Source organism: Strix uralensis, chromosome 9 (assembly GCF_047716275.1).
Source record: "Strix uralensis isolate ZFMK-TIS-50842 chromosome 9, bStrUra1, whole genome shotgun sequence".
In the NCBI taxonomy this organism is placed as follows: Eukaryota; Metazoa; Chordata; class Aves; order Strigiformes; family Strigidae; genus Strix; species Strix uralensis.
The window spans coordinates 21590627-21604006 of NC_133980.1; the positions used below are offsets into that span (position 1 = coordinate 21590627).

General features: G+C 42.8%; 1 protein-coding gene across 2 annotated transcripts in view; it reads left to right on the top strand.

Moving 5' to 3' along the window:
- Positions 1-13380, top strand: part of EPHA4 (EPH receptor A4) — a 108883-nt gene that overhangs the window by 12696 nt on the left and 82807 nt on the right. The gene's annotated exons all lie outside the window — the stretch shown is intronic.

The following is a 13380-nucleotide window of genomic DNA, read 5'->3' on the forward strand; positions in this document are numbered from 1 at the left end:
TTAGAACACATGCTACATGAATGTACTGTATTTCTTTAAAGTACTGTTTTCATTTTGTGTCTTTATAAATCAGTGGTATGAAATTGGGACCCTGATTGTGTTGGGGCTACATCCTATAAGAAACCAGAAGGAAAAACAAGGTTGTGGGGGGTTTTCGTTTTTGTTGGATGTCCAATTAGTGTTTAACTTGAAGGTAATTTCACAGGGGTAGTAAACTGCGCAGTGTGAAACCTGGTGGCGTAATTAAACGGAGGAAAGGCTCTTTAAAACAACAAAGGAACGTGCAAAACTTTGCTTTTGTCCTAATAGTCACCCAGAAGGGGAGGTCATGCTGTTTAAAGTACAATATGGATGGGCTATTAAGGTTTGAAGGGGGCAAAAAAAAAGGCTATACTGTACAGTTGGTATTTGCTTTGGCTCATTTAGTCATGGATGCCTAGAGAAAACTCAGTTTGCTAGTCTATTTTTTTAGATGGCTGGGTTTAAGTCTCACTAAAAGAATCTGTAAAATTTTCAACTCTACAAACCTACTGCAAGAGGTGTGTATGCTCAGGAACAGGTCTTGGATTTACGGGGGGCCTGGGCAACAGGGCACAGGCTGCAGAGAGGCTGGGATTCCAGCAGCCTGGGCAGAGCGGGGGCTCCTGGGCAGGAGGAGGAAGAGGAATGCTCTTGTGCTGTGGTGGCTGGAGGGCAGAGGGAGAAAGACTTTCCTAGAGGCACAGAGGACATCTGTGGCTGAGATGAGACCAGAGGGAAGACTCAGTCTGGTGTCCTAGCTGCAGGATAGCTTCTACCCCCTCCATGCTCATCAAAAGGCATCAGTCACCTTTCTCTAATGAGTTACCCATCTTGCACGCTGGAACTCCTTAAAACATCGTCTGAACTAAGGCAATCGATAACTATTGCTGCTCCTTGTATATGTGAATACTTTGTACAGCCACAGTACAAAGCTGCAGTACAGTGTCTTAATTACCCAGATAATCCTGTTTGCTTGTATTTTTAAACTATGGAGTGCTGGGTAATTATTCAATTCTTAATAGAAGGCAAATGGCAATGTAAACAATAATTAGGATGTTAGACTAATGCGCTTCAAAGCAAATTGGATTTTTTTTTTATACTGTTCAGCATGAAGTCCCATAAAGCTAACAATTTAGTGGCAAGGAAACAAGCTCCATTTTGTTCATATTTTCTGGTGTTATCTCTTCATGCCTTGTTTCTGTGAGTAAGTTTGCTCTGATGATGCTGCCTGCTCCGGAGCCAGCGTCAGGTTGACAGTTGGCCTCCCCCGTTTGCCTACGCTCTCCTGCAGCTTCCGACGGGCTCTTTGTCCCCAGCGGCCAGGGGTTAGAGGTCGGCAGCCTCCCAAAGCCCCTCCTGCTGTGGGGCAGGTGAGCGTGGTGCTGCAGGGGCAGCCGGGGCTTGGCTTGGTGGATGGCGGCTGCCCTGGGCCAGGCTCCAGAGGAGCAGGCTGAGCTTGGTGGCAGAGGCTCTTTATTCATCTGGGTTCAGCTCTTCTTGCTTGCTGACCAAAGCTGACTTTTTAGCCTTGGAATTAGAGACATACTTGAAGGGAAATTCAAGTTTTCAGCTCTTTAATCTTTGAAAGCAGCATAATATGCTGTGGGTCAGAGCTACAACTCATTATCTCCCTTAGCTTGGAGAGCACTCCTGGTTTTCACAGCTTATCTCTGGTTTTACTAGAAGCATAATGTGAGCCACAAACATGGATGCAAAACACTCGATTTCTGTTCTGTCTGCAAATCTTGTGTATGTAACATATTTCAGTACTTTCACAGACCCTTAATTAAATCCTGTCTTTGTATCTATTCCTAACATTGTATTTAGCCAGTGATTGAAGACTGTGTTGGTAGCAAAGGCGTTAGTCAATAACGCTGCTGCTTTCCGAAATATTTTAGTAATGCCTCTGTCACACTGAGGGTTTTGTCTGGCCTTCGCTGTGCATTCTCAGCTGTCTGAAGGGATTGAACAATCGGCTTTATTTTCCCCATTATCAATGCTAAGAAAGGCCAAAATGTTCTCCAGCGTTGATGCTGAGTTACAGAAATTGAATTGCAGAAACTTAATTTTAACTACATTTTACTTTTCTTCTGAGAAGTGGTGGTGGGGGAAATCAGTGGAACACTTCAAGAGGTTTTGACTGGATTTTGTTGGTACTAATACAGGCTATCTTTATATTAAAACGTGCACTTAAAGGGTGTGGATTTTCTTATTTTAAATCCCAGAGGCTTTTTGCCAGGCCACATTTTAATAATATTAATTAACAAGTCTGTCTTTCCATACATCAAACATCTCTGTCTGGGGAGCTGAAGAATACCGACCAGTGCTTCTGTGAACTTGGTGCTTGAATTCATTTGTTTTCAGTTTTAAGTGTTTTCTGCAGTTGAAAAAGACATCGCTGCTTTGAAAACAGTTTCCTTTTGAAGTGTCCAGCCTGGCAATGACTGAAGCAGCCACTGGTCAAATTAGCATGTTAAAAGGAATGGATCAATACCCTCTCTTCGTCTACTCTCCTCTGTTCTCTGCGGCTGGGTCTGGGCAACCCTTGCTCCTGGTCTGGCCAGCTGCACCTGTGTGTTTCAGGCGAGGCATCAATAGCCGTGTGGGTTGCATCAAGCTGAGACAGCTTGATCCAGTGCTCAAGCTCTTTGAAGGATGGCAATTTGAAAATGGATTTGAGGGAATTGATAGCTTTGGGAAGATCAGGCAGCTCGTGTAATTATGGAGAGGATTAGAAGGAAAGTGTAGGGAGAAATGGGAGATCAGTTGTAGGGCACAAGTTGCCTGAACTCCTCTTCAGATGCTGAAGTATTCAGTTTGGTTGTATTTAGCTGGTGTGTGTTAAAGATTTCTTTGGGCTTTTTCAAGAGACAAGTAAACACAAATTAAAAAGAGGGTGTGTGGGTAGTCCCTACTGTTTCACAGAAATGCTTGAGGGCAGTGGCTGCTGGATAAGTATAGCAGGAGATGCTTAGATACAACTGTTTGCCGACAAACCGAAGATGGTTCTGGTTTTCCCAGTGTGCAGTCTGCAGCCCCAGCCTATGCACCTTCAACCCTGCAGTGGCACCCTCCAGGAGCTCCTGGTGGGATGCTCTCCCTTGCTCTTGGCTTTTTGGTTGCCAGACTCCTGTGCTCTGACACGGGCCTCCCTGGGGCCTTTGGGCTGTGCTCAGTGTCTGTGCCCTGGTGGGAGACACAGACCTTCTACCCCTCCTTGGGAGTGGGGTGAGCATTGAAGGCTCCTCCTGTGTCCATCGGTGTTAAAATAATGACCAAATGATTGCAGTAGACAAAATTGCACTGGAGCCATTCTGAAATGGAGACTTTTTTGAGGCTTCCTGTGGTCTTGCTCACTAGAGATGCTAGAAGATAGCTGAATTCTGTTGCTGTTTCTTTTTAGTGGCTTCCGTGTTTGCATCTTGCACATCTGCTAACCTCCCCTTAATCTCTGAAGTACTGTAACACAGTTATTAGGTTGACACATTTTGTCCACTCATAATTAGTTCTTGGATTTCCTCATTTATTTTTGTGGTGATCAGAAGTGCCCAAGGTAGAGCTAATAAGACAGCTGAAATCAGGACCAGGTCCCTGTACGCACTCCACCTGCTCATTAATCAAGGACTCTGCAGTTAATGAGAGTACTTTCCAGGTAGTATTTAATCTCAGAGTAGCAATAGTTACACTTAATGTGAAAGAACTTTTTTTGCAGTTTGTTGCTGAAGTCATTCCCATGGCACATTAGAAACTGTCCTCTGCTAATCCCAGGCACAGTTCTGTCAGGATGACCCAAATTTGGATTGCTTCTGAAAATCCGTACAAGACTAATATACCGGATCCAATACTTCAGGCTGGACATGACTCTTTAGTGGGTGCCGGGTACACATGCATACCTATAGACATGGCTGATAATGTACATTGTTTTGTAATGCTTTGAGGTTCAAAGACATGTCTGTGTGGGGAGGGAAGTTGAAAGGAATGAACTAAAGAGGTGAAGTCAGGGTGTATAACTTAAGGTGCGTTGCTAATCACCCGTGAGACTATTTCCGTCCTTTTTGGCTGAATCTACTCATGTGCAGATTCTTCATCCATTTAGTTGATTCACCTTAAAGTTCTTGGTGGCTCTTTGAAGACATGCACTTGGTACCCAGTTTTTAATGTAGCCAGAATTAATGTACTTGGTAACCTTGAATTCAACACACCCAATAGCTTGGGAAAGTGAGCTCAAAGAGTTGTGGGCACTGAAAGCACCCATTTATAGCTTTAGGATAGATAGAGCACTTTAATTTATGAGAGAAAGGAGAACAAAATCCACCTACGGTCACTTGCAGGAGGGTGTGGAGTGGCAGCAGAAGGGGAAGGAGCACAGCCACAGCATTGCCACGGAGGGCAGCTGGCTGGCTCCAGCAAGGGGTAGGAGACCTTGTCCACTGTGAAAGAGCAGTGCTGGCTCTGATGGAGGCTGAAGGAGGTGCACTAGGGGTCTGATCCAGCACTACAGGGAACTGCTCTTGTGACAGGAATGATGCAGTCCCAAGAGCTGTGTGTGGCCTTATTAAGGATCTCATTAGGCTGCACTGGAACAGTGACTGTGCAGAGCTGGTCCTTTTTAGTTCAAGATGAACTGTAACTGGGGTATGAAAGTGTGAGGAGGTCTCCTCTCTGTCCTTTGTGTTTGGTTGGACATTGGTTTGTCCTGCCATGCAATCAGAGGACCCCTGTAGCTCTAACTTTTTTAGCAGCCGCTAGCTCACTGTGGGGATACTGGTGGGAAGGAGCTCAGCCCACCATATTGCTCTGCTTCTTTAAAGGTTGCTATTAACTCCTCTTTCTTGTGGTTGTGCATTTAGCTAGCCTTCTGCAGGGATCATGGTAATTTGACCTCTCAGTATACCTGTATTAAAGTTTGACTTAGAGTACGGTAGCAGAGCAAAGGAGAGACATTTTTCCGTGGGATTGTTGAGCTCTTTGAGAATGCCAAATGGCTAAGTTAACTCTTGTGCAAACGCTGCCTTTTATTTGACTTTGTAGTTTGCCCTTTGAAATACAAACATATTTGTGTCAATCAGCAAGTCTCCCTTCCGGAGTTCTGGTTGACCCTGCGCAAAGAAATGTGACTATGCAATTATAAAAGGTGAGGCCTTCGTTTTAACAAATGCTGAGTAATTGCTCTTCACTTGTCTCTGTGCCTCTGTCATAAATGATGGTGAACTGCCCTTCAGCCCAACTAAATAACAAGGAAGATACTTGTTTGGAAGGAATAACTCTTCAGAAATTTGCAATATGTCAGAAGTATTGCGTCACAGGGACTTGTGGGTAAGGCAAAGAAAAAAGTTGCCTGTCTCAGCTTAGAGTGCAAGAAACTTATTTGGGCTTTAAAATGCAATTAGGTCAAATATTATACCTATGTCACTTGGACAGAGTTAGTAGGGGTGGTTGAAGTATAGGGGAGGGCAGAATTTGCCCATAATAAAATAATCTGAAGTGAATATGGAAATGTGGTGCTTTGGCAATTTAATCTAGCATGTTTTCATCATAAAAAGATGAAAGCTCCTCCTTACCCCTGCCATAGTGTTGACAGGTATCGGAAAAAGGCTCCTAATGCTCCCATAGTCTGGAGACTTGGACCTGGTTGGTGCTGCTGCCCTCATTGACTTTGTTCAGGGAAGTTGTCAACCATGGTAGTGAGGCTATGGATGAGTTGTGGCAAAGAAACAGAAAATCAGACCTTTTTGAAGAATAAACCCCAGTCCTCTTCCAGATACTTTTGTTGGTTTTTTAGTAAGAATCAGAAGCCTTGTATAAGATTAATTTTATTAAGCATTACTGATGCTATATAGAGATGCTGTCGTGCCGATTTGATCTGCCTCTTCTTTCTGTATTAGCTTGAAATTCCTATATCTTCATTCAGCCTGTATGCGATTTCTCAGAATAAATTGTTTATTGCCCTGAGCTCAGTGTCATGAGTGTTGCAAGCAGACCTTCGATAACAAATAAGTACACGTGATAAGGAAAAAATATCCTTTGAGAGCGCTTTTCAATTTGTTTCTCAAAGAGGTTTTTCAGACAGTAGTGGATTCTCTTTTATCAGTTCACATCAACTAGTATATTTTGGCCTTATTCCAGAACGAAGTAATTGAAATACTAAGCAGTGTCTTTTTAACTAGTCCACACCTTGGCTGATGGATTCATAGCCCTCATGCAGGTTTAAGAGACTAAGGTATCCCTTCTGCCTCTGTTAGCACTTGTTGTCCAGCTCACTTTAAGGAGTTTAAAGTTTGGACTTGCTTAGAGTTGAGGATATCTTGAAAAATGTCTCTTACCTTTCCTCTTTAACCCGAGGTGCATAGAAGTTGGCTGTAAAGATGGAGCTGGTAATAGGGCAGGAAATAATGGGCTTAAACTGCCAAAAGAGAAGGTTAGGCTAGACCTGAGGAGGAAAAAAAAAAAAATCATAATTGGAGATTAGTAGTGCCAGTGCAGATTGCCCGGGGATGTGGGGGAATCTCTGCACTGGAGGATTTTCAGAACAAGTTGGGTAGACATCTAGTAGCATGGTTTAAGTACACGTTGTTCTCCTGTGTGGCAGGGGAATAGACTAAGTGGGATCATCTCCAGCCTCATCACTTGTGGTAAATGCTCTTGTACAGTTGCTATGGTGCCACCATCATCTTAGAGCTGAAAGGTAGCTCTTGAGGTCTTGACCTAGAAATAGACACTTGATTGTGTTGTCTCCTGATCTCTTTCCCCCAAGAGAAACTTGTTCACTCTAAAGAGGTCTCTTGGCTGCTAGAGCTCTTGCCCTGCATTTTAGTTTTCTAGTTAACTAACCAGCAAGTTTCAGCTAACCAGAACCCTCTTTAGGTGTCTTGGATATACCCCTCTGTCAGTTTGTTCCAGTCTGCCACAGAGCCAGAGCGACACTGAACAGGCCCTGGTTTTTCCAAAGGATTGTGGCTCAACATATGAGGTTCGTAGCTTCATTTTACTGGCCTTAGTGTCCCCTCCTTATCTGAGCCTGTGGTTGCAATATGGTTTGGCAGGGATGCTGTAGAGCAGCCGCGAGGAGCTCTGCCTGTTACTGACTCACCTGGAAAGACAAGCAGAAATGCTGCTTCTGTCTGGGTCCTTCCTCCGCCCCCGTTTGCAGCAGTACTGCTTTCATCGTGCCAAAACAACACGCCATCTCTAACACTTCAAGGAGCCCAGAGTAGATGTGTGTAGCAGATGTGGTGCTGTGCGCCTTGCTTTGTGAGTCTGTGCTGTGTTTTGGCTTAATTTTGCATTCCCTCCCACGCACCTCAGATATTTGGCAAATTTATCTTGGCTTGTTGAAAGATGGCCTCCCTCATGCAGACAGAAACCTTCTCTTTGCATCCAGGTTGGTTTTAATGTGCAGCACATGTGCTCACTTACAAGTTGAATAAACAGGTACCTACTGAGGAGATATTGGCTGCTCAGGTGCAGTCCTATATCTGTTGGGATGCGGAGAAGGGATATTAAAATTGTTTACGAGGTCAGAGCTATAGCAAGCCTTGCACCACCTTTGAGTTACGATATCATTACCTGAGCTGCGGGAACCAAGAAATAAAACCTTTTACCGTGAAATATGAGGAGTGCTTATGACTTTGAAGTATAGAGAGGAAGAAAAATGTACACTACGTTCAAGTACATTTTTTTTTTTTTTTGTTCTATTGCAGTGGGTTTGATTTTGCTTACTAGTGACACAGAGAGAATAGATATGGCATTTGTTAATAATGTTTGTGCTAGAGAAATGCTTCTTTTACTAGTTCATTTCTTTTTGGGTCATGCCAGGAAAAATGTTCCTTTCTAAAAGGAATGAGTTATTCAAGCTTATTTAAATAAACTTGGTCTTATTTCTTATTTCTCTACCTGGTACTTGCACTGTTGCAAGTCCAGTCACTTGTTTTCTTTTACCACGATGTGCTTCCCATCCTTTACGTGAACAGGTGTTTTTTTTTTTTTCCTGCCCTGGTGTAGAAGGCGTTGTTATGTTTAGGCCAAATGAAAAATTGCACTAAAACATTGATGGAATAGTACAGAGATTGCTGAAGCAATATTGATTAAGCTGATTATTCTCAAATAGATGAGAACAGCTAGCAGTTTGCTTCTGTTATGAGAACCATTAGCAGTTTTTTCAAAGACTGAAAGCAGTTGCTATCTGTATGCTCTATAGGTACTGATCTATCAAAACATGTTTTGTCAGTTTTTATATTGTCCTTTGTAGGTACTTGTCTCATAAGTCATTTTTGTGGAATTAAACAACACTATTACAAAGCTAAGTATCTGCAGAGCAAGAAAGAATTCAAAAGCCATCCACAAGAGAGAAGAATGTGTAGGTGTAAAAAGTGGAATGAGCGTGGGATATCGAACAGAAAGATGTGCTGCAGACACTGGGAGAGCCAGCAAAGACTGTCCCAGGAGAAGCTGAGACACAACTGCCATGACAAAAAGCAGTAAATCAGTATTTAGCGAAGTTAACTGTTGGTTTCTTCAGAAAGTGGATTTTGTGGTCTCGCTGGTCTACTGTTATGTCAATAACTTGCATCAAAACTTCCTCAAGTCAGAACATCTGTTGTGGCCAATGGAAAGACTCCCCTTGACTTTAATGTGCTTTGGATCAGGCCCAAAATGCAAATACTTTTTCTCTCATCCTTTGAAGTCTTTAACATTTCATGGGCTCCCTTATGTTATTGGTAATTTGCACCAGAGGTATTTTGCATGCAAATGAAATTTCAGCAGTAACAATGACTGCATTTGTGAATATGCATGTAAGTGCGCATACACAAATATCAGTAAAGCAAATTACTTTTCAGTGTACCAAACTAGAAATTTCTTTGTAATAGTGGCTTGTTCATTGTAACTAGAACTGCAATCGAATGTATTGACAAATACATGTAAAAGACTGTATACAACTGCCAAAGTATGTTTTGATACATCTACATAGAGTAAATTGATTTTTTTGTAGCTTGTGCATGTTAATGCATATTTTCTATATGAAACTGGAATTTGTCACTAACTTATTACAGCACTGTAGATGTCATAAATTTAAATACTGTAATTGAACCTGCATTCACTATGGATTTATTTACCAGATCAAAGAGTAACTTCAACCTACAGCACTCGTTTTCTGGTGTAAACTCAGGAGTTTAGTCAAGTGCCAGGGAAGGATTATTCCTTTGAATTATGTGAGTGCTAGCAATCAGAGTTTTAGTTTCTAAATTTTTTTAGCTGAGAGATCCTACTGATTTTAGGAAACTTTAAAATGTTAATACTAACTCAAAGACTATCACAGTGCTCTCACAGGAGTCTGAATGTGTTGTCTTGCAATATCAGGGCAATTAAATATGGTAAAATATGACAAGTTTACAGTAACCCTGTCTACCTGATATTAGGACCTCACTACATGATGGGGGGGGGGTAAAGGTGCTTTTTTCCCCCTAGTATCTGTCTAGTTAACCCAGTCTGAAAACCACTGAACACTTATGGAGGTAGCATATTGACATCTCACCTGCCCTGGCTGCTGGCGTGCTCTTCCCTGTTTAAAAGTCAGTCTTTCTTGCTTATGTGTTTAGTTTCATCCTTTTCTGACTTGGCCATTTCTGCCTGAACTCTCATTTGCAGGGCAATCCAGGCGAATCCCAGCAGGTTCAGCCACAGTTGCATCTCCTGGGGACTCATGTCGAGGTCCTGAGCCCTTCCTCCTTCCTTGCTCCCCCAGGCAGCTGGCCCTACCTGTCCTGCTGCATGATGGCTGGGTCGGCTTTACATCTAAGGCATAGCCCTCTGGTGACTGGGAGGAGAAAGGGAAAAATAATTTGGTTTCTAATTGCCCTAAGATATGATTAGGAACACCTTTCCACAGGAAAACGTCTGCTAAATAGAGTATTGCAGGAAGGGCTTGTCAGTGCCGTTGCATGTTAGGAGATCACCGCGTATGACTGGAATAAAGAATTAGTCACTGTTTTTGTACCCTAGGCTGTTGTTTAAAGCTCTTGCTGGGAATGGCATTGCAACAGGGCAGGAATATCAGGAAGTAAGGGCTGGGGTGAGCAGTGACAGCGCTGAGCGGTGAGAAGGGATGTGTCAGCAGAACAGAGGTGCCAGGGCCAAAAGCCCTCACCTGAGCCGCGGCAGCTGGGTGAGTGCCAGGTGGGCAGGGAGCTCGCGGCCCAACGAGGTGTCGGCTTTGTTCGAGTGGGAGCTTCTGTCTGAACTTCTGTGCATCTGTCTGTGTAAGAAAGAAGCACATAAATAATCAAAAACTGAAAGTGGTCTTTTGTAGACTGACATGTGATTGCTCAACTCTCAAAAACATTGTCACCAATAATATTTGTCTGTTGTCAGTGGCAAGTGTTTAAAGGAAAGAAGTGTCTGGTTATCTGCATTTATTTTGTGGTGATTTAACAAGGTTTCATTTTGAGAAAGAGGAAAGACAACACAATGTATGTGAGGGGAGGTTATGTTGCAAGCCATATTATGTAGCTGCTGGCTGTACTAGGACAAAATAAGCTGGGCAAATCGAGGTACTTAAACTGTTAAGTAAAGGTAACTGTTAACGCAAAGGTATTTGACTAACACTGGTGCTGGTCCAGAAAATACTGAAGGGAAGGAAAGGAAAGCAGTGAGGCTGTGGACTGGGCTATAGACCAGGCTTTGCTAAAAAGTGGATTTGGAAGCTCTACAAAAACCTGCCTCTTCCCATGAAGCTGTCCTCAGCCTGAAGTGCCCTGAGCCCTGCTGAGTCAACATCTGCAGTCCCAAGAGTAACGAAGGAGGGGTAGGTTTTATGGTCCTGAGAAGCCAGTGCCAATGAGCACACATCAGAAGCAGCCTAAGGCTGCCTTGTTTAATCCTGGAGCCGTGGGCTCCTTCAGCAACTTCTGACTTCAGAGAGGTACCGCTTTGCTTCCTTCAGTTGCTTGTACTGCAGGGTGGTGCTTGAGTTTCCCTCCTCAGCCTTCCTCCAGGCATTGCTCTGGGCACAGCCTCAGGGAGGGCTGCAGGTGAGTGGGAGGGAAGGGTGCAGTGGCATTCATGCAAATCCTCGGCTGCTTTGAGCTCCTCTGTTCAAACCCAAGCTGTGGAGGTTTCTGATTCATGGGCTGTTCCATTTGCTTAAACATCCTGCTTGCATTTTCTGAAGGCAGGTGGTGTCCCAAATTACTATGTAGCACGGACTCTTTTAATATCATGAGTTCGAGGGCTAACTTTGATATGAACTGCATAAGCAATGAATAATAGCTGTTTCATTCCTGGCAGAGGCTTGGTGATGGCTATTGGCAGGGAGTATCTAGTTAATTTTTGAACTCTCTTCCTCCATCCAAAGTTAAAAGCTGATCCCAAACTATCAATGACATCTGGCACGTAAACTAGATTGTTAAATCTCAACCCGTCAGATTTTGTGGTTCAGGGGCACTGCTCAAACCATACTGTGACACCTGAGCGTGCTTGAAATTCACCTCGCAAACATGCTATTGTGTTCCTAACTCACTGCCACCCCTCTACAGTCAGCAAGTGACCAGTCAGTGCAGTGAGAACTGGGGACTGTCCGAGTTAGCGTTCCAAACTAAGTGTGAGGTATTGCCCAGTTAATATACTCTGCATTACCTAAGACCATGAGCAGCCTCTTTTGTGAGGTCCGAAGTTGTCTTTATAAAGAAACGATACAAAGATGTCTTTAAATATGTATGGAATGCACATTAATTATTTTAAACACTAGAAAAGCCTTGGTTGTTATCTGGGAGAACAAGGACAGTTTTATTGTATTGAGTCTCACAACATCTTTGAAACTTTTCAGCTGGGTACAAGTCTGGAATGAGAATGATTTCTAAGTCTGAATCACATACAAGTTCGTAAGCAGTATTACTATCATCAATGCAGAAGAGGGGGTGGAGGGAGGAGGACTGTCTTCCCAGTAATGGACAGATTTAAAAAGCAGAAACTGGGAGTTCACATGCTGTTCTTTCCCTGCTGTGGTTTGGGGGGTCAGGTTGTTTGTTTTGTTGATTCTTTTCAAATCAACTGAAGAATTTTTAGGCCATCATTCCAGGCTTTTTTCACTGTCAGGAAGGATGTGCTTTGACTTTAAGATCAGAGTGACGGTACCCACTTAGTTGTCTTTAGAGAGTGAGATTTTGATAGAGCAACAGATATTGTGCAGATCGTGCAGCAAACTGCTGATAGCTGGCCTCTGGCCCATAAAGTGACACCCAGTGGAACCACACTGAGACTTAGTGTTGTACATAAATCTGGTTTCTTCGGAGTCTTCTCTGTGCACAGCCCTTGGGTCTGCTTTTGCTGCCTTACAACTTTTATGTTGGTGAAACTCCACTAATAATGAGAATTTCAATTTGTTACTTAAATTTATATTGATGTCAATGTGAGGAGACTCAGACCATGTGTTATTAGTCTGGTTTTATGAGAGTAGTGATCAGGCTGTTGAGTCATTACATCTACTTTACACTTTGGATTTTAATTGCTTTATGGAGCTTGTTAATTTTTGTTTAGTTCGCTGGTAGCTTATGACTGATAGTTGTCTCTATCAAAAACTGCCACCAGCTCTTTTGTCACTACTTCTATATAGTACCACAGTTCTTAGAAACATGCAGGCAGGATTTTATCCTAGGTAACTGTTACATTATAGCTTCAAAAATAGCATTATGTCTTGTTTTGGCTTGTTTTCCTCTCTCTGTTACTAGGAACAGATATAACGCTCAGAACAATGTGAGCAATAATCAGAACTTCTTAAAGATCAACTAATGTGGGTGATAAAACTACCCAGGTGACGTATTTATAAGTGCAAGCAGTAATAAAGCCATATGAGAAGTCATTATCTCCATGTTTTTAATCATTTGTTAAGAAGTATATTACTGTTTATTTAAAATATCCTTAGTATAAAGCTCCTGGGAATACACAGCTAGAATGTGGCATGCAAGTTCCTCTGCGTGGGGTTTTCCGTAGGCAGCTGTTCTTTGACCTTGCCCTACATGAGGAGTTTTAGACTTTCATTTCTGGATTACTGACTGCCCTCGCTCACTATCACACGTTCACCTTAGCTTTCTAAAAAGGCAGTGGCAAATCAGATTGCATTAATGGAAAATGCCGTGGCCTAGAAAACAGCTTTTACTGCTGACAGAATGGGCTGATGAAATCTTGGCTGGTAAGGTATGCTATTTTTGACTGTGAAAAGTAGCATTTTCTGAAGGTTTGCTGAATGCAGTAATGCGATTTCATGTTCTTCTTTGTTAGTCATCACTAGCTGCTGGTGATGGTAATGGATGTTGTTAATGTTAAACATTTAATCACCTGAAGTATACGTCTGTCTGTTTTTCTTTC